The following is a 22,961-nucleotide window of genomic DNA, read 5'->3' on the forward strand; positions in this document are numbered from 1 at the left end:
TTTTGATACTTTTTACTTTAGCATATTTCCTGAACAGCCATCTAGCAAGCTCCTACGCGTAGAGGTGCTACGAGTCTACACATGATCAAAAAGCAGCAGAAGCAGTTTCGTTATTTAATACAATAACATTGTATGTATTGATGATATGTTAAGTATTTATAGTATATTGTTAGTAGACCGACTAACGTGCCGCTTCACGTGACACTATCATTTTATTTTGACGTAAGATTACGGCACGTTTTTGTAACAAACATATGTGAACAGATTGTTTTCAGTTCGCGCGTTAATTGCCTGCAAGGTCAAACTTTCGTGACGTACCCTAATTATTTGTAATCAGTAAACAAACTGGTTCACATAATTTCAATGAAAAAAAAGAGGAAGGTAGATACAGATTAAAATAATGGCCTTGACTTTGATTTTATGCTATTTATAGAGACACCAACATGATCCGAGATTACACACAGAAAATGAAACACATTTTTGTATTCTATTTCATTTTATATTTCAAAATCAAGGTATAAGCATTTTGGAACTTATCGGGTGCCCATAGGAACAACTAAAATGCATTTGATTGGCGAGGCGGGGCGGGCGGTATTGTTAAAATATATTATTTACATAAAAATGCGACTGTCTGCAGTAAGTCTTGTATAATAATGACACAAATCAAATAATTTGCTGAAGGATCTGTTTAAAGTAATATAAGTACAAAATCCCTTGTCAGACGTGTAGTCCCAGCAGATAACTAGAGGAGGAACAAGTTGTACCAATCCTACAAATACACTAAAGGCCACTGTAAATAATAGCTGTTTAGACACAATCTTTCACTTGCATCATTTTCGGTTCACTGTACAAGACAAGCATAATTTATTATTACATTTGTATGAAAACATTATATTTTAACTATAATATACTGATTAACATTGTTTTGATTGTTTTTGTTATGTAAAATGGGATAACGAGCAGTTTTATTTAACTCTGCTATTATGAACTACTTTCATTCTGTTATCAAGCTATTACTATTGAAGTATTCTTCGAGAAAAAGTAGAACAATTTTTTTGACATTTACTTATAAAATATATAAAATAGCTCATTTAAGATACACATAAAACGCTTGTTAACCCTCCAAAAGATGTAGAGGCATTTTTTGCACTAAGAACTATCGTATCAATAGTTATAATTATTAAAAAAAACTACAGCAATACTACTAATCTAATCATTTTGTCTACAACCAAAATCTACGATTCAGTTTTGCTACGCAACATACGAAACAGTCCGGCAGCGAAAACTGCATAGCTCAAAATGCAAGGGCGTGGCCCGCTCTCTGCATGTTTATATCTTTCCTTATATGCAAGCAGATACATAATGTATAAGTTTTAAAATCAACAAAATTGCTTTGTTCTAAGCTAAATTCCTAAATCCAAATTTAGTATTTAAGGGATTTGCTTTCAATTTAGATTTTCCTTGCGTTGTACTTTAAATATAAAACTGCGTCGTCGTTTTCGAATTCTTTGCGACTAACAATAGTCACAATAGCATAATAACTCCGTATGCATATTTGCGTAAGGGCCAGCTGGTTTTCATTGAATTTTTATGCATTAACTTGATATATTTTATTATTTTCTAGTACTTTATATTGTAAGCCACAGCATTATTTCCAATTATTAGCAACATAATAATAATAAATGGTTAACTATGCATGTTTCGGGTCATGTAGAGTCCAGGTTAAAGTTGTTCTATTAACTTTGTATTCTTTAAAACTATGCATTTTCTATAATGCCAAGTTAATGATTTACGGGTGTATAAGTCTTGGACACAAATCATAGCTAAACTGCACACCAATTATTATTAGACAAACAAAATTTGTCTCAAGCTAGAATCAAGCTTATTCACGCGGTACATTTGTATAAGAGGAAAGCACCATTTATCGTATAAAAATGTAAGTAACAATTATCTCACCCAAATCTTGAATTAATTTATAATGATGAAAGCTACACATTTTTAAGGAGAGTTTATAATTTACCTTTAATTTGTCGTCTTTATTTGATTATAAAAATATCACCGTCATTGTAAAAAGGTTCCTAACGTGTCCCACGCGATAAATGGTTCGGTTTTCTTTGCTGCCCTTGACCCCGACCGAGGTAAATACCTTAGGCAGAGAAATGTTTTTTTGTTTTGATTTTAAATACACACGATTGAAAACGTGGGTAAAATCGGGCGTTGTACTGTATTATAATGAAACTAGCCGGTCTATAACCTCGGCACAGTCTATTAATAATCAAAAATATATTATAATTTAGTTACTAATTAGTCGATTTCTAAAAACTTTTTATTCTTTGACTGTAAATAATCGAAGAATGCTTATTGAGAATCTTAAAATTCACAACTGTTAATGTATTCGGCAAAATATTCTAGTTAGACACATGAAACAGCATTTTTGCGTCTACTACCCTACTAAGTTTACAATCAAACTCACTCAAAAACATATTGGTATAATACGTCTGTACATTATATTATATTATTTTTGTAACTGGTCATAATTTAGGTTAGATTAACTATAGAATAATTTTAAGGCTCAAGTTCGCAAAACTGCGAGTATAACGTAAATCGATATCGTTTTGAAAAAAAAAGCATAAATTAGTCGACAACATTTGCGAAAAAGAGCTCGAAATCTATTAGTTTTCATATTCGGTTCTGCTATAGAAGAAACGGGTTCTATTTCATTAATAGACTAGAAACAAGCAAAGATATATTTTTTAAATATTACCATTTAGATAGAGAATGTCGGTGAATATATCTGATTATAATTATACTGGCATATTGATGTGCTATACAAAACAAAGTTAATGTTTGTTTATTTTTACTTTTTATGTAAAGAAGATCGAGTGGTATTTAGGTAACATTTACAAATAACCTTCATAACATCAGGTAATACCTATAACAAAATGATTGCGTATAATAATTTTACATCGCCTTGGCCGCTGTGAATTCATACTTCCTGCTTCGGAAAATTGTAACAGCGTATTACTGCTACACAGCAATTTCCGGGTGATGACGACAAGTGACGAAGGTCACTCTTTAGTAAACGACACATTATATTGCATTGATTAATTTATTATAACGCACAATAATCAAAACAAACAATGCGAAGGACGTGCGTTTTGCTCACTCTGTTTACGAACATGTTCTTCCTATTCATTTAATAGTATTGCTACTACTATCTAATTTGAGACCGAGTCGACTGAGATCGCGTCTTGATTCAACATTATTTTGTTAGGAAAGTCAGTATTTCACGGGTTAAATATCAGAGTATCAAGACGTTTGTAATGTGTGAATAGATTTTTCTTTGTGTTGTCTATTTAGAATTTTGTAGATCAGCTGGAGGTGAAAAGAATGTGCTCACGTTTTACGTACAGACACGCACGTGCCCCTCCGCAGTGATCCGTCATCTAAATATATTTTGTACTCAATCGTTCTTCTTTACGGTTTCGAGAACTGCATAAAATTTGACCTCACGTCTTAATATATGCTGTAATTTTTTTTTATAATTTCCACGGAACATCGGGCTATAAAATAATACCTCTTTTCGTTGCAGTAGATAATACGCTGCAATATTTTTGGGGTGTCACATAATCCTTTGTGAACGTGCAACATTGTATAAGATTAATGTTCGACAAAGGCTAAAGTACTAAATTGTGTTGGAAATACGAAAAGTTATCTAAAGGTTATCACTTAAGATTGATCTATATCGTAATCATCAGTCTTCCAGTGCTTCTCGGTTTCCAACAAAAATGTATTTTCAGTTTCAATTACGCTCTATATGCAACTGTTACAACACAATGTTTAAAAATAACTGTATCGGATAGTTCAAACAGAACGCAACTGCTAATCACAAGGCTTCGGGTTCGATTCCCGGGCAAAGTATTATTGTATTTCTCTGCAACAAAAAAACAATAGTACTTAGCTATAGTTTGAAAAGATTTTCAATGATGTCAGACGAATGTAGTTCGTAGTTTTATACAAAAAGGGTAAAGAGCGTATATGCTAAGATGTACGCGCTTATCTACTTCACTTACATTTAAGATCAGGTTTCATCATATAAAAACTAGCACCTAACCTGTGCCACTAATGAGGCCCAATGCCAAGCCTACTAATCTACTTCAGAGTATTTCCTGAAAGACGCACGCAATTACAGCTCGGCATTATTTTTCCTACTTACCCTTGGATAGCGAGAGGAAGCAACCGCATTGTCTTATAATACCTACTTAGTTTTTCATTCAAACATATCCTTTGTCTACTGCGCTCTTTATAAAAATGTATACATTAACACATATATGGAAAATAATCTTGCTAACAATATTTTCGCGAATAAGATTAGATAAATATCGCAAGGTCACAGCGACGAACGTACCGCCGCGTCATTTGGTGTCATTAAGGTCACTGTGACATTGGACAGATAGCACTGACAAAATAATAGCCGTATCTTATCTGGCAATGTCAGCGACGCGGGCGCAGCAGGTGCTCGCGACCCCTGCACCCTACTTGTTTGCAAACCCTCTCTCACGTACCTTACTGTGTGACACCAATCCGTCAGCTGACTCACTCGTATAACATACTTTTTTTTAATGTTCATCATAAACCTATGTGACATTAAACATTGAATTCGCTCGCTCGTTGATTTGTACTAAGTCATAAGTACGTGCGATCTAGTGAGAGTATCAATAGTAATTAGAACATTATCGATCGGTGTCATCAAGATTTGCTTCAAACCATTACCTACACAGCTTATACACAGCGCTTATATTCGTATACATACTACGTAGTACACACAGTTATGTATGTAGAATCAACTATAGCGCATGATGTGTTATCACCATAACCTTCTGTGTGAGCAAATTACTTCCTGCTGATACTTGTTGCAGATATATATCTAATTAATGTATCACGTAATATTCTAATATCCTACTCTCCTTGCAAAACAGCTCTATTTTAAGCAGTTATTATGAGATCGATAACATTTTATATTGAAGGGCAGTTTGTGTTTTTATTTCTGTAAGCACATGTTCGTAAACGTTTTTCGTCTGCTTATCTATTTTAAACGATGCTACTTTTTCATAATTTCAATATGAGGTGTCGAAAGTATACACTTTTATAAACAATATTCTACATGATTGACGCCTATGGCGTCTATGATAACTGGCGGAAAATCAATGAATACAGAGGGAAACAATAAATCCGGGTCAATTATGTTACGCATTTTATAAAATATCCCGGAAAACAATAAAGGGGCATGTGATTTGATTGCTCTGCGCCATTATACGTACCATGTATAGATTTACATAAGTATCAACGCTATAAACAACTGAGTACACAGGGAAGTGTTGGCTCGCAACCTTGGCCGAGGTCGCGGAGCGTCACTCGCAACACTTATAAATTGTTTCATAACAACTCATTTGTAAATTCAACTAATTGCTTAGTGATGCGGTTTCCTGAAATGATTTTAGCTATTTGTAGGAAATGATGAAAGGTCTATTCATCGTTCGGTGGTCGGTGCCCCCGCCCGCGCTGCCCGCGCTCCCCGCGCCCCGGCCCGCTGTCCTTCGCTTTGAACCCGTCCCGCGCCGCACCACCCTCGCTGCCGTGACCGAGCAGAGGTCATGGCCACACATATTTTCGAAGCACGTGTTCCATAAATTTTCAATTAAGTAAATCTTAGTCAAAGGAACCGTGTCGACTTCTGCATAATCAGTTTTACAGAGGATTATGTCAAAAAGTACCTACGATAAAGTCAGCTACGGCCTACAAACATAAACAAAAAAGAGGTTCAATTATACACAGTATTTAGTCACACATATTCAGTTCAATGTTAGTTGCATACACGGGTTGCATACGTACTTCTAGTGAGATAAGACGAGACTGTGCGAGTGAACGCTCGACTGTAGTACTGTAATTTTAATCGAAATAAGATTTGGCAAATGGAATCAATTGAAACTAGATAATTTTAAAGATAAAATTACCGTATAGTGTAGTGAATAGAAACAAACGTAGACACATAATAAGCCATATACTTGTTATATCACATAGAGTTAAGCAATTAACTTCCGATAATAAATCTGTAATGAGATTTTCCACAAAAACAGCAATATAGCTCATGAAATCAGCCGTCTGACGAAGGTTAGCTGGTACCTAGTTGATTACAGTTAGATCGCTGAAAAGAATTCCTAAAGGAGAATTCTTACAGCGAGAAAAAATACTTCTTGGTACTTATTAGTTGTAATACAATTTTATAATAGGAAAATCTCGTCTTGAAATACTTAGAAGATGAAATGGATATAGGAACAGTCCTGTATGATAAGATGATGAATGAAAATGAAACAAAAGGATTTTGTTGGGATCGGAGCAGAAGACGTTCTTTTGTCTCTGCCACACCCCATAGGAAAAAGACGTGAATTTAAGTAAGTTTCAAAATTGAATACAAAAAGTATTTTATGAGCTCTCTTGGTCTATTTGATAAGTTTGCGCCATCTTTTGAACTAAAAAGCATTGTTTTACTTAAATATAGTAAGCCCGTGCTAGACAATATCAGAAAAAAGAAATATTATAACTGTTGTATTTGTTCGATTGTGCAAGTCCGAGAGTGTATGAAGGTCATTGATAAGAAATCAGCAATGTTATAACCGTTGTTTGAGGTGCCTTATGCCTTAACGTAATAAAACAACGTAATCGTAATAGCTACTCATAGTTTCTTGTACTAATTAATACGTTTTTATTGAAATAACTAACGTCACATTGTTTTCAAGGTGAATTAGAGAATAATCGATTGTTTGCAACACACCGATCCTCGAGGCACGAATAATCTCGACGGGTATTCGTGAACTTCAAGGACAATACCTAATTGAAAAACTTGACCGGATTTGTGAGTGCTCGCTTGGTTACAATCGCACAGTAGCCAGTTACTTTGTGTGTTTAGTATTTGTTATACATAGTAGCTATTCATTATTATGTCTTATACAATCATAATTATTGCTACAGGAAATCGTTGACATCAGATGACCGATTTTTGCATTTAAATCAAACACGTTTAACGCGACGTAGACCATTGCGTAAACAAAGTAAACACATTTTAATTCAAGGCTAAACATTATTTTCCTACAATTTTCAATGACATTGCAATGTATCCTTGGGTAAGAAATACAATACGGCGCAACTGACATGTCAAGGCAATCGTAGTCTTGGGAGTAGAGATCCCAATTTTGGCTAGCGACCAAAGGTGTACTTGGCCTTGTCCCTCGTAATGTTATATTCAACTAGCTACTAATTTACTTCGTTCATCATTACTTTAAATACAAAGTAGTATTAGCAATGGTTCTTGAAAATCAATATCAGTTCCCCATTGATATAATGCAGAGTAAAAACCGCACCCATATTGAATTGAAAAGTGCAGAATCAAATACGAGGAGATAGAGACATACAAGAACAAATAAATAGTCAATAAGACCTTATAAAGTGAATTAATTGTGTCAATTCAGAACGGAAGAGACCGTGACTATAAACTAGTTGTTGTATAACCGTAGTCGACGAAGAGAGGAGCGAATATGGAAGGCAGCGGGCGGGTGGGCTCGCGCCCCTGACCCACGCACTTGGCTCCGCGTTGCCATGGTCACGGCCGATCGATACGAGCGGGGATGCACCCGGAATTACATTTAATATCCACGTTCAAGGTTTCCTCTACCTACCAACAAGTGCAGCGTTCATTACTGCGTCACATCTAATGTAAATGTTTTATTCTATTTCCTTATTTACTCTCGCATATATGTGTATATTTTTGGTACGGGCCCGTTTATTTACTCTCCCTCCGCTATATTTAGAATGCCTCATATTTATTTTTCCCACATTCACAATATTCGAGATTCTCAAATTCAATAAACCGGATCAAACTCTTTTACTTGCACAACTATTTCCACGCGCTGTATTTTTATCTGAATATTTTCAGTCGCCAAATTCATTATTCCTCAGAAATGTAGATGAGGAGACAAGATGTTTTTGAACAGATATTACGCGTTTGTTTGTACACTGGGTCAACGCTCGCACGGGTAAAAATAAAGAGCTCCCTAAACGTGCCACGTACTCAGTTCAAACTCGGGTAGAGACCGTAAAATAAAAACGGAGGATAAAAGTTTATAAATGAATCCGTTTTCATTGAAGAAATAATTTGGTTATCATTTTACGCCGAATCCTCATAGGGGGTGCGTATTTTTAACATTAGGTTGGCTTACATCTGTCCTTCAAAGGTTCTAGGTCAATGTCTCCCGAATGAAATTCGTGACGCTGACGGTGTTTGCGTGAAACACTTCAACAATTCAGCTAATTCTAATTGTTGTGACACCCTGGGTAAAGCCCACGCGGGGGCCCTGCCTGGCCGCGTGACTCAGTATTGTGAGTGTGACAGCATAGACTACTTATTAAAACATAGGTACTTCGTGCTCTTAGATCTCTATAACAAAAAGAAAATATAACTTATATTTATTGTACGCGTCATTTCTACGTTTGCCAAAATATGTATTTCAGATTTGTTAATTTTAAACACTGAAGACTGAAGTTTTTCTCTTCATCAAATTGAATTCAGTTACGACTCTTATTATTAGCTGTAAGTGAAATAGCAAGCCGATAAAATAGGCAAAAACTGCAGCAAACATACTTGTTCGTTACTCTACATTTTACTAGCCTTATTGAATTAGTTAACATGTTATCATCCCACTGTCGGAGATTGATCTCCTCTCAAAGTAAGAAAGGTGCATGAACCAATGCATAATTATCTTGATTACTTTAAAGCCAATTTTGCATTCAAGAACTCTCGAAAGAACTCTCGGACGTGCAAGATTTTGATAACAATTTTTCTATACATTCATAGCTAGATAATTTATAATAAACTCGTACATAACCCAGAAAAAAGTAATTGATTGACATGATGCCTTAAGACTTAATGCCCCAGGGAAACCAATGTTCATGTCGCTTGGTTATTTTTCACTACATAAAGTTTTGTCTACGTACTGTCTTAATTATAAATACATTATCTGAATGAACATATGATTTAAAAAAGTTTATTTAAATATATACATTTACAAAGAATTTAATATGGGGTATATTAAAAGACTGCAACAAAAAAAACAATATTAAATTACAACATTAAATATTCCATGAATCCAAAACTTTACCAAGTGAAACCGCAATAGCAATCCTGAGACTTATAAAGTCCGAAAATGTAATAATACGATGTCTTAAGTTATTCTTATAATAATTTGCAAACAATACACGGCACACTAGTCCTTTTGAGATGCTTTTAGGACCAGAAAAGGGTTGTATGGTAAACGAACCTTTGTCACTAGGAGAGCAGAAACGCAAGGCGATCGCTTGTCCACGTCGCCCTATCGTCGTCACAGCGTCAGCGCGACGTCAATTACGTAGAGCCATTTGCACAAGTTGGAATACAAAATAATACATACATATCATACATTTATATTACGAGAGTATATCTTCTATAGCAAGAGAATTTCACACTGATAGTTTGTCAGTTGTTTGTCATTGAAATTATTATTAACATTAAATAATAATAATGATGTCTTTTTTCTTGACCTGCCACATAAGGAAACATGAATTCAACTAGTTTTTTGTTATACATTTGAACTCATTGACCTTCCGTGCCTTAGGTACCTAAAGAACGTGAATTAGAATGCAAAATAAATTATACTTGCAAATCTTAGTGTTTATTACAAACTTAAATAGCGATAACTGGATTATCATTATTTAATTTTATACATTACACTGGTCTAGATATTTATTTAAATTTATTTAATTAATCAGCATCAGTTTATAGGGACTCCGCTTATTCATGGCATACAAGAGTCAAGAGAACACATGTACTATTACTAAGTTTACAGCCAATCGAAACTGTGAACGTACAATTTACACATCATTATCGCATTCAGTCTCGCGGCACACATGCACATAATCTGTCTGTCCTTATTGCACTCGTTGGAAACTATACCTCTTTCAAACTGCATGCGAATGCATTGCGCCATTTTCTTGGCACGTGCAAACTCTTCGCCTCCTCGGTCGCCCTAGTATATAGCAGTGAAACTTAACAGTTCACGATAATGTTAGTGAACTTGTGTAAAATGCATGTAACAAATCATGTCAACTTGTATTATAAAATACGTTGAAAACAAGCCATTTTCTTGGCGGACCGCCTAGGCACACACAATTTAAGTTAAAAAAGGCATTATTTAAAAAAATAATAAAAATTATACATTTAATTTAATATTAACATATAACATTTTAAAATCAATTTACAACGCCCTAAAAATAATTAATTATTTTCAATTTAAATATTTTCTATTAATTGAATCACTTTTGCTATTGTAGAAATAGTCTAGAGGTCTAGACACAGACATGTTATAAACGGTTAGATTATATCATTATAGTGTTACGAAATCTTAAAGGAGTGGCTAACTTGTATAAAAAATGAGGTAGCAAGAGCTCGGCGCTCGATCGAGAATGCAGTTCAGTGCAACTGAGTACCAGGGCAACATAACTCTACAAGAGTTGTGAATGCACTTTTCTCTTCATATTGATGCATACATGTTGCATTATCTATATTTACGCGATATGACGTACGTGTTGATTTAGATGTGTGCATCTGTAGTGTAGACTCAAGTTTTGTATTTTCACACCATTCTTTTTTTTTTATTTTAACGAAAATATAGAGTTGCTTGTCTTGGATAATGTTGTAATAAAAATATACCATGTCAGTAATCTAATAATGATCTACTGTTCTAGGGGCTCAAACTAATTATTATCTACATCTCGAGACAAAACTTAGTTTTTATTTGGTCAAGATGTTTTGAATAACAGTCACCGATTTATAATGTCCAGATGTATACAACCCAATTTGATTCAGAAATCATAACACCGGCTTGTGCAAATATTTTTCTTTATTGTCATTGAGACACTTTTGTATTGTTATTGGGACGAGTTTGGATATGGGAAAGCGTGGGAACCGTCCGCACTTTGTTGATTTACTATAAACAAAGTGCGAACATCGATACACAATAACGATTGATGTTTATTGATAACGACTAAGCAAAAGTGTTTATGGAATAACACATAATATTTAAAATGAGTAGTGCTCTCGCTTTTACTGGTTTCCAAGTCGGTTATTACGCGAGGCGCGTAGTAGTGAGCGTTAGACGTAATAGGCGTTGCTTTCTAAGCAGTGAAGGTGAGGTGCACGCTCGGCGCATTGCTCGCAGTTCAAGTTTAGAGTTGCGCGGATAATTGCAGAGATCGTTGCACTTCTAACGCCCTGCGCAGGGGCAACGAACGCACGCAGCTGCCCGGGAAATAGATCCCGTCCCGACTATTTCAGAGCATGCTTGCTTAGTTAGATAGCGACCGCTCCCGTGCATCGCCTCCGCTAACGACCTACCTGTAATATGAGAACTCAACGTGAAAAAACATCACCGAGCTTGAATGAATAAGTAGAATACGGATCAATCCTGCTGATCTATATTATTATATATCTAGAGGCGCACCGGCCTTAACTTTAACACAATATGTGCACAATTTACATACATAAAGTTTTAACGTAAATGGAGAAACAGGTTAGATACCCTCACTAAATGGGCGAGAATCATCACAAATACTATAATGTTACATATTATTGACAGGATTACTCTGGTTTGTAAACAAATATATGAAAACCAATTATTTTCTACTACCAAAACATATACACTATGTGTATGCATGGCCCACTTAGTAGCGCGAAGTTCATCGGGGCGTTGCACTTTCGGTGCGATTCAACTGCGGCGGCTCGGCGGCGCGGTGGCGGCGGCGCGGGCGCACTCCCGCCCGCGAAAGTGATTCATTATATGATCCGAGCGATGCAACGTGCACTTCTATTGTTTGCATTTGCCATTCATATGAATTCCCCAGTTATTTTTTCTTTTTAATCTATTGCGCGTACATATTTATGACATCAACATTTTAGAGTCAATTAATACGTCGACGATACTAAGAGATTACTACTTTTCTTCTAATTAAATTAACTTATTCTTGTATTAACTATCACTTAAAAACTTAAAAATTACATAAAATCTATAACATAAAAGTGCAATAAATAAAAAGTATTCTCTCTTAAAGGAAACTTTCCTTTTCATCATGTCGTTTTAAAAATAGGTATATCTGCATAAAGTAAAATAAAACATTTTTTTTTTAACTAGGAGTTCAATTTAATCTGATATTCCACCAGTATTTTCTACACATTAAAAGAGTAAAAACCAGAAAACTTAATCGGTTTGGTGATATTTATAAAACTTGGGCAAAGCTTCATTTGAATTATCTTTACATTAGGAGTCAAGCACCTTCAGGCAGATACCTGGCGCTGTGCCTGTAGCTCGCTGTACATATACTTTATAAAAGTGGTTTGAACGAAGCGGGTAGGGAATGTTAGCAATAGAAAAAAACTTGCAATGTTAGAAGTATCTAAGCAAGTCGGGTGCAGTGGCCGAGCAGTGCCACTGACCTGCAAGTGAACGCGACGTTGTCGACGAATGTGCTAGAGAACTCGTAGCCGCCCGCTACGGGACTGCTACGAGCGTAGATCACGACTTAACAACTTATTACATTTTCCAAGTAAAAAGCTTCCTTCCCTTTTATAACTTCTTTTTATGTATTATGTATTAGGGCTATCGGTAGTTTACTTTGATATAAAACGGGACAATATAAGACAAATGTCATTTCGTGGGAAAACCGCGTTTCACCCCAAGTCTCTCTAGGGAGAGTAGATGACGTGTCCTGATCAATACTGGATATTCCATTGGCCTGAAACTACGATGACTCACTGCAGTTGAACTGAATACATGATACGAGGACATGAATAATTTGGGGATTTCGTGAGGCCAAAGTCGTTTTTGACAAAGATGGAAGTTAAGAGAGACATTTAATTATCACCTACACTTGGTTTTCCTCAAAGTAAAAAATAATCTCATAAATATAACGGTAATAAGAGTTTATAAAGTGTGTCTGAAATGTTTGTTGTTTATGGATTCAGCACATTAAATGTATGACGAATACAGAATAATTTACGATACAGTGAGCATGAGGTGTGTGGACCTGCGGGTGTCATCGCACGAGGTTGACCGATCCGACATCTCGTATCGAGAACTTGACACACAACCTGAATAATTGATTTTTAAACTAGTTCTTTATAACAGCTTGACAATAAATTAAACACAGTTAAATTTTGATATTAAGATTTTAAAATTTTGACATATTTTCTAAATATTATTTTACTATTTTCTTGACTAATACTTGGAAGTATTTAACTTTAATTACCCGAGAGGAAACAGCGCTAATACCAATTCATAGTAATTTTAATATTGTCTTACATTAATTGAGACTGTTTGATCTAATTCATTACTTCTATTCGGAATATGAGAAGTGAAATATCAGTATGCGGATGTTAGTTACCTAGTAGTTGAGTATGTTAGGGGTGCATCGACTCCAAGTGGAAAGTGTGAGTGAAAATGTGCAGTAACCGCCGCTGCCCTGTGCTCCGGCGACAACCTACTATTACTACCAACAGGTGTCTAATTACTTATCCGGAAAACCTGTCTTAAGTGGCTTGTAATTCCTAGCCTACACCTAGACACGCCTTTAGTGTTTGTCATTACTTATTTTATTAGTTTTATTTCAACAATCGTAGTAAGATACATCACCACTCATTCATGTTGTAAATCGAATGGTAATATAGAACTCGAATTGTAAGTTTCTTTAAAAATAAACTATGAGCGGTCTTATGTTAATTTTATAAAATTAATGAGATTATTTTTTGGCCTTTAATGAGTTATTGTACAAGCTAAATATACACACAGGTACACAGTTTAGTTCGTTTGTTCAATATAGTTGTGTTCGTATTATTGGCGAGTCTAACGCTGCGTCGTTTTAAATCTTCTTCTGAATGGGCTCATTGTGATTGTTATTTGTGTGATTCAGTTTAAATATTTGAAGCACGTATATATGGTGGCAGTAAAGATGATAATGGAGCTATGTGGCGATATCAATGCAGTGGTGCAGGGGAGCGGGCGCGGTCAGTTTTTGCAGTGTGTTGCGCGCGCGCATACTGATGCGCGACCCGCAGGCGCGCGGGCGCACACCGCCGCGCCGCGCGGCCGACGACCCGCCCCCGTGCGCCCGCCACTTGACCTCGCCACTACACGCACCTCGCACCACCCTGGGAAAACTTTTCTTTTAAAGACAAAAATATCTTTCACCTTAATCAAATTAATTTTTAGAAACACATTTCTTTAAGTCATTAAGTCAACGTTTTTATATTTAGGACTCAACCTTTAGTTCGTCGTTAATCGTGAACTTATTATAAGTTCACGATTCGAACTTGTGATATTCGTTACCAACATCAAATATGACATTAATTTTTTTTACTTATCTTAGTATAAAGAGTTAACTAAAGTATTTACTCGTTCTTGGATTGTTTTGCTTCTCCAAATTGGATGAAATTATAAACGGGTAAAAACGGAATGATTATAATCTAATACTATGAGTCACAAGTCTTCTAAACATCCTTGGAAAGCCAGCGATCAATGATCAACGGCTACAGAATCCTGTGCACTACTACGTGTTGATATCGAATCTAAATCACGTATACGTAACATTTTCTTTATGACCCTCTGTGTAAAAGTGAGATTGGCGTGGCTCTACGATGTACACTCAATACTCGATTGAGTATAGAGCGACATTAAAATGAGAAGTAGTAGGGCTGTGGCACGGGTACGCGGGTGCGCGAGTCGACGGCCGCCGCCAAGGCCCGCTCGGTCAGGGACACGCTATCTAACTCGATTATACCAACATATTACAACAAATCGCACGAGCTTCATCATATTATATACTCGAGAGAATACAACGTAATTAATTGCTAGATGTTTTACCAACACCGTATATGATTTTGAGTGGTAAATTTTCACCCAAGTATGAATGAGTTAATTAGTTTACAATGTACAGACCAAGTTTACTTCGCTTAATATTCTATTTGTTAAAGGTTTGCGAACTAAGTGCTCAACGTTTAAATTTGATTGAAAGCACTATTAACCATGTTTATTCCTCGTTGATATTGTGTTGTCAATATCATTTTTATATTGAAAACCTTTAGGTGGTTACTTAATGCGTACCTATGTACAGATGTACGGAGAAAACTATTGCGAATGACAAAAAGATTTCAAGTATCAATTTTATCTAAAATCTAAAAGCATGAGGCTGTTAAACAAATTGTCCAATAGATTCTAGACATAAAATATAATTTCTCGCAAATGTTAAATGTTGTCAATCGTATTTCTGGCCAGTGGTTGAACTGAAACCCGATCATTGTAGTCGTAACTTATGCTAGGAAATGTTGAACATAAGTACCACATTATATGTATATACACACTCTATTTACTTATCAGCGCATCAGTTGCATGGTTCAAAACATGTACTTATGAACTTTGGAAAATAAAGTATTTGAAAACTTATTCGAGTAAGACGGGTAGGACATTTAAATTCGTATTATGCAGGATTTGTCGAACTGCATTTCCTAAAATTGGCTCTACTATATTAACGCACACCAGAATGATAGAATGTGTCTATCTTTAATAGTTATACTAGAAATCTGTATTGCGAACGCCAAATTGAGTAACATATTTTATCCCCCTTGCACAAGTATTGATTAACCGCCGCTCTCATGAGGAACTATAAAATACACTAGAAAGAATACAGCTAAATCGCCAGGCTCTATTTCTCATTCTCAAATCCACATCTAACAAAGTAAAGGAAACTGTAGTTAGATACTTCAAATTGATGATTGCACTGGAATTCTGTCCATCAAAAGGACTTATTCAAAGTAATCAGTTCTTTGCACGTAGCTCGAAGCATCTTTAGTGATTCTTCGCTTGTAACAGTGTTGTGAAGAGGCTTTGAAACTATATAAAAGCGTGTTCCGTTGGCTTGCAATGTAGCAGACTGTATTGTGGGCTGCGATTACCCTCGCTATGAGCAAGCTTATACTTGTGTATGTTCGGTTACACTACACTTTGGTGCGGAAACGAGGTGCGTCGGGTTTCTCCCGTCTGGCCCCACACCACCGAGCCGCCCTGTCTGCAAGCCCCCCTGCCTGCACCAAGCCTGCTGCCCCCTCTCGGATGTAATTCACTCTCACTAACCCACTGCAGCACAGTCAATCATGCATATTGTACTGTCTACCTAATTCAAGGTGATTGCTATGGTGTATTCTAACAGTACGCCAATAAACCTCGTCTCAACTTATTGTGCCGCATCTGTTCCCTTTCGTATAATCTCGAAGAGATATCGTTTATGGAATTATTTTTCTGAAATTTCAAATTCACTTAAAAAAATACCTTTTTAGCCATACATATGTTTCAAAAACAGTAAAAATTAAAAATAGAATTTAAATTCGTAATGTATAAAAGTAGTACATTCATAACACTTGTTCACATAATTAAGAAAAGTATTTAAAATATAAAAGGTGTTATTTAAAAACCTTAATACGATATGCTAATTTTATCGCACCCGTTAAAATTTCATGAATAAAATATTTTTTCCGCAACTTTTTTTGTAACGCGTTGCAAAGGTACAGAATGATGCATTATAAGTACATAATATAAACGGCATGTAAACGGATAGTCTGCAGCGGCACGCAGGGCTACATGAAAACACCTTTCATAATTTTTCATCTCCATTTCCCTCGGTTTTTTGTTCGCATGTCACACACCGCGTCACTCAAAAGCTTCAGTGTGTTCTCTTTTTATAATGTCTGCAAGTCGGTGGTGAAAGCGCCAGGGTAGCGGGGTGGGATAGCGGGTCGCGGGGGCAGCGGGGGCAGCGGGGCGAGGGGGGTTGCGATGTCGAGGGGAAGTGCCCCCATGTCTAGACTGGGTCGGTAGTTTTCCGGGATTCAGTTGGCTTTGCCTGCAGTCTGCTCACCCACTCACTGCAATGTGCCTACATAGCTACAGATGTATAGAGCATGTCTGAGGACCCTCGTCGCGTCAGACGCAGTTTTTTGTATTATTTGTCTATAACGTTGTTATATACAGCCAGGGTGGAGCAATGCTAGCTTATGTCTGCGAGGGATGGTTTCAATTTTACAATTAATATTAAAAGTGTTCGTTGGAATTTGCGCATCGTTCAGTAATATGGGTAGATAATTTACTGAAGTGTTGTTTCAATTCTTGGAAACGTTTAGAATCCTCTTTGGTAAAGTTGGATTTAAATAATTTGGCGCGTGTAACTTTGTATTTAGGATGTTGTATAATATGATTGATTAATTTTTAACTTATCCGGAAATAATAATTGCAGACTTATGACAATTGGGAAGGTGTGTTATGCATAGCTTTACAAATAATTAAGAAAAGTTATGGAAGGAATAATAATCTACGCAGAATCGAAGATAACTGAGAATTAAATTATAGCGTGTGGGTTTGAAATAAGTTTACCGTCCAGATTTTAGTCACCCATTAGTTATTGGCAGTTCCAAAATAAGGAAATAACAACAAGCTTTTAACATACAGTTGTTTATACGTTAATTACCAATAAATCAAAATAAACTGAATCTAGACAACATTAATGAGAAACAGCAGCATAACAATAAGAAGGCTACATAACAATGTGTGTTATAACGTTATTGTGGAGAGCCATTGGTCGAGTAACATGTCGTCCGCTCGAGTTCTCGGGACCTAAAGTCTCCAGTTCAAACAAAACAACACATCGGAGGCTCATAGGCTCGTCTATGAATTAACAACAATAGGCAATTTCCTTGTAACAAGCCTTTGTGATATTGAACTACATGCGTGTAAATAATCATAAATAAACGTAACTTAGATCGAGACTGTAATAAAAGTGTAAACGCACACGCGTATTCGCCAAGTGTCGATAATGTTTTATAGCGTGTTCGCTTGTGATGAAAATGTGGCGTTTTATTCACATGTAGTACACAATAATAAACGTAGCATTTTTGCATTTTACAAGTAACCGTATAATTGTATCGCTTTTTAAAGTTACCTCTTTATTCCCGGTTTCTGAGTACATTTAGCGGTATATTATGTATTCAATAGCGTTTTTTTATTACTTTAAATGCTATCGAATAGATAAACTACCGCTAAATGTACCTCGGAAACCGGAGGTTATTCATTCTTCTCCAGCATTGCTCTCTTACTCTATGTTTATTTCATAAATTTTAATTCAACTCACAAAGTCACAAGAACGAAGTTATGTAAATCAGATCTAAACTTCGGAAGCATCAAATAAAATATTGCTGCTGCGCAAACTTTGTTTCATGGTTTTTATTTCAATAAAGTTAGAACTTTGAAATGAATCGCGCTGCGAGTCTGTCTCTGTCCATAGCTTTATTGGTATCTATCTACTTCCTATATTTTAAAAGTACTGCAAAATACATTGTTGTAATTCATTTAGTATCAGAGTATACATACACAATACATAACGAGTAAAACGTCTATTACAACTGTAATCATGAAGCTGTGAACATACTCATAATGTATGTGCGTCAGCTCAAATAATGCACAGTAACCTAATTATAGGTTCGATTCCAATGTGAAACAGTGTCTTCCCGCAAGTGGAGACGAAATGCCTGTCTCTCTCGAAATAGTAAAGCTAATTGTGTTTCGTAACTGCGGGCTGAAGGGTCGTGTAGGATCGAGGTGCCTATATTTAGTGAGGGGGCGCGGGGGGAGGGCGCGGGCGGCGGGGTGCGGTGGCGCCGGTGACGCGGAAGCGTAGGGCGGGCGGAGGGCGTTGACCGTGAACGTGGGGCGGCATCGATCCGGGCGGCCATACCCTCGCGCAACGGGAAAGTGTATGCCACTGCTGCACGATCGCAGCGCGACTGTTGCAGCTTCTAGCCGACGGGATAACGACAATATTTCCTTCATAATCTAGACGTTTCCATCGTCATTGATAACGTTATTTTTATCCAGTAACATCAACCGATAGGCTGATATCGTGTTCACGCAATTAAGATTTGCATATTATTTAAGCGTTAAAATTAAGCTGCAATGTATTAACTTTGGTTACCCCTTGACTGTAGAGGACGTATAGGTTTCTGGTACATATAGGTAATGCAGTCTCAATATGTGCAAACTCGGACCTAATTGGCACATACAAGACAAAGTAAAAATTGAATGTAAATCGTTAGCATTACATGAGTACTATGCATGTGCATTGAAACGCTGCGACGTACAAGGTTCACGTGTTCTTTCCCACAAATATATATATGTTGTTCTTAAATTAGCATTCTAAAGTAGTGCATTCTAAATGTATGAAGCACGTGCGATGAGTTCTGTTTCCTCAAAAGTACGTCGTCGACGGGTGAATAAGCCCACCCTATTACGGAAACTCGCGTGGGCGTTGACGTAATACACTATCATAGCTACTCATTTATAAGTGTTATAATATCAAATTATTGCGCCCTTTCCTTTTACAAAAGCTCACTCTTCTTTTACGTATTTTAAAAAGATTATGATTATTTTTGACAATTTGCTATTACGTGAAAATTATTTTAGAGACTTAATGTTAATTATATTGGTAACAAATATTTATTTAAGTACAAGCTACTTATAATTTCTTAATTAGTGATCTTGTAACTAGATATGTGTAAATCTTGAATTATTGGAACTATAGACGTCCCTTTAGAATACAAAAATGTTGGAAATTACAATTAATACTTATCAACAAAGCTTTTTAAAAACGTATATTCGAACTAAATCACCATGATTTTATTTAATGTTGTTTTCGTTTTTAGCGGCTTTTACGACGCAATATCCAAGTGCTGACACAGAGTAAAGTTGGGCCCTCCTTGCGTCTATCCCTTCGATCTAATAACGAAATAAAAGTTAGTAGGGTGCCCTGTGCCCTGGTCACGAGGGTAGCTCGCTTATAGCCGTGATACACGAAGATATGTAGTAAAAAGGGGGCTCAAGTGTTGCCTTCTCGAGAAATCTATGTGCGTTTTGTGCGTGCCTTGAGCACTTTTACGCGCTACAAAGATTATCTCAATAAATATTCATGAATTAGTAGAAGCTAATTCTATTCTAAATTACGCCGGTATACCAATTTAAATGTTTTTTGTTTACGTTTTTAGGGACATTATAGAGTATTGTAGAAGGGTTGGCACGTGTTATCAATTACGTAAATCTGGTCAACGTTTTTATTCTTTACTATTATTGTCCCTAGAGGTATAATAAAAAGTCTACTAATGATCATTATGTTTCAGTAGATTTTGTCATTCTTATCACACATAGTATTTAACACACTTCCATTAGTTTAACTCAAATCTGGTGTTAGTAAACTAAAATTGATTAATTTGTTAATTATCTCATTATCTCTATAAAGCAAAATTATAGGCATGACTTCACCAAAAAACTGTAGACAATATGTCTACCGGGAAGACCGGCGGAAATCCCGCTGAGCAACAACCAGCCCAAAAATAAAACGTATTCAAATATTTACGTTTATAGGTATCGGGTGGCGATAACGCGTGTGCAGTGGGGGGTGTGGGTTGGGGTAGTTGAATGTCGGGCAAGGGCGGCGTGACTCACGTCATGGCCGATCAATACTGCAAGGGAATGCGTGGCGAGCCGCCGCCGGCGTCGCGACGCACCCTCCAAGACGAAACTGCACCCCGGAATTAATCCCATACCATTACTTACCCAATTCTAGCTAGTTCACTGTGACAGCACATCGTATTATACGATCTTGTAACGTGTGATAGACTACTTGTCTACATGTATGCGCAACATTGATGTTTGTTGATTTACTTTGTGCTAACGTGAATCTAAATGATAAAAAGGTCATTTTTTGTTCTGGGTTACGTTATTCAAGTGCATCTTCTACTACATAAATGTCATCCTAATTTAAAATCACCTTTTAGATCCGCTAATAAAGATTTATTGCTATGTAATGTCAATATAATAACTTTTAATTTTATTAGTCGGTGCGTCTGACAATATCGATTGAATCAATAAAAAACTTTTTACAATACAATCACAACACATTTACTATGATACTATTGTATAGAAAGTTATAAGAAAAGTGCTATATCGTAATCAAATATTATTCTCATAATATAAATCGTACAGCATTATAATTGCTAAAATAAAGCAAATTAATGTGTATATAAATTATTTGTGAGTAGTGAAGTGGGGTTGATGCAATAACCTCCCTATTGCGTCGTACTCGATATAAATGGAAATGGAGGCATGAAATAATAAACGAACCTAAATGGCTGAAACGATTTGACCGATGTGACTTTAAGAATAAATTATAAGTTCAAGGCACGAACGGCCTTCAGTGGACGTAACCTTACGTGGTTTCATGAAATCTCAAATAATAGGAATACTGTACATTTTCAAATGTTTTCGTACAATTACTAAGTCAAGGTTGCTTTTTCCAGGGACATCGTTTGTGTGGGCTTTGGGCTTATTTCTGCTCTATTGTTAAGAAACTTTGTATATTATTTAATAATCAATAATGCTAACAATAATAATCATGTCAACAGAAATATAATAATTCAATGTAGAGAAGAACATGATAATTTATTATGTATAGACATAGCTCACCGTTAATAGTTTTACACGACATAGGTACAAGACCTACACACATAGAACAGGAAAGATATACAAAAATAGATTATTTTTAGTATTAGAGTTTTATTCCATTTTGGGAAATAAGTACTACGTAGAGTTAGAATTTGGCGGAAGCTCCCTGGAAACTTGCCATTTGGCCGTAAACACTCTTATAAATATAGGTAACGAAATGATAAATGTATTAAATATTATGTACTCACATTTCCTTGTATTAAACGCAAACAAATGTTATCTAGACGATCATAGAATTTTACTACTACGTTATCGATAATACTATGATAGAACACACCTCTTTTCGTAATACGCATATCTCAACAAAGATGATAGGAAACGGAAGTTATTTCTGTAATATAACAACATTTCTGAAGACTAAAGTTAGGCACATTTAATTTATTAAGCTTACCACCAGTTCTGAAAATGTAGAGCCCATTAGAAACCTTAAAGATATGGTGAATTTATTATCAATTATGCATTTATGCTCCAGTAAATGCCCTCGGATTACAAAGTTATCATAATACTACGTATTTTCCTGTAGTTTGTATTATTTTCATGGCATGTGCGTCTAAACACATCGGACGTCAAAAAGTATAAACCACATAACCATCAAATTTACAGAAATTTACAAAAAATAAAAATACAGATCTACAATAAAGTATCCATAAATCGACTAGAATTTACTTTTATAACAGAAATACAATTCATAGATGGCGTCATCTAAGAAGACCTAGTTGAGATGACTTCCTATGAAATCATAAATACCTATTAATGATAATTGATCATCACTTAAGTTGTAGTTGTACAATAGTACGATGGTACGTGTAATACGAGCAAGGACTCGATGAAAAATATCATTATTACTGCGAAGATAGTAGGATAAACGTAGTTTCCCCAAATCTAACGAAAAAAAAAACAAAAATATCGCGAAACATACTTTGTTGCAAATAACTGATAAATTGTTCCAAAAAAGAATCTATAACATCATCACAAATATACGATAACACGAACTATAGCACGTGTCTCCACATGTGACCAAATATTAAGGATAACTTGTAATATTCACCGAATTAGTTCCTTCTGATTCGGTTCTCTACAATATACCGGGAGTCACGCATATAGAGCATTTTTTGCGTTCCGTAACGTCCTTGTCTGTAATTATAGCATAGTTTTGAGAAAAATCACCTCTGAGTATATTCGTCCGTCCGGCGATCCGCCATAATGCTTGCGTGTGTTTTGTGGCAT

General features: G+C 35.9%; 1 protein-coding gene across 1 annotated transcript in view; it reads left to right on the forward strand.

The window, feature by feature from the left end:
- Eip75B (Ecdysone-induced protein 75B) overlaps positions 1-22,961 on the forward strand; it is an 89,435-nt gene that overhangs the window by 569 nt on the left and 65,905 nt on the right. The window lies entirely within an intron of this gene.

The sequence above is a fragment of the Anticarsia gemmatalis genome, chromosome 4 (assembly GCF_050436995.1).
Source record: "Anticarsia gemmatalis isolate Benzon Research Colony breed Stoneville strain chromosome 4, ilAntGemm2 primary, whole genome shotgun sequence".
NCBI classification, from domain to species: domain Eukaryota; kingdom Metazoa; phylum Arthropoda; class Insecta; order Lepidoptera; family Erebidae; genus Anticarsia; species Anticarsia gemmatalis.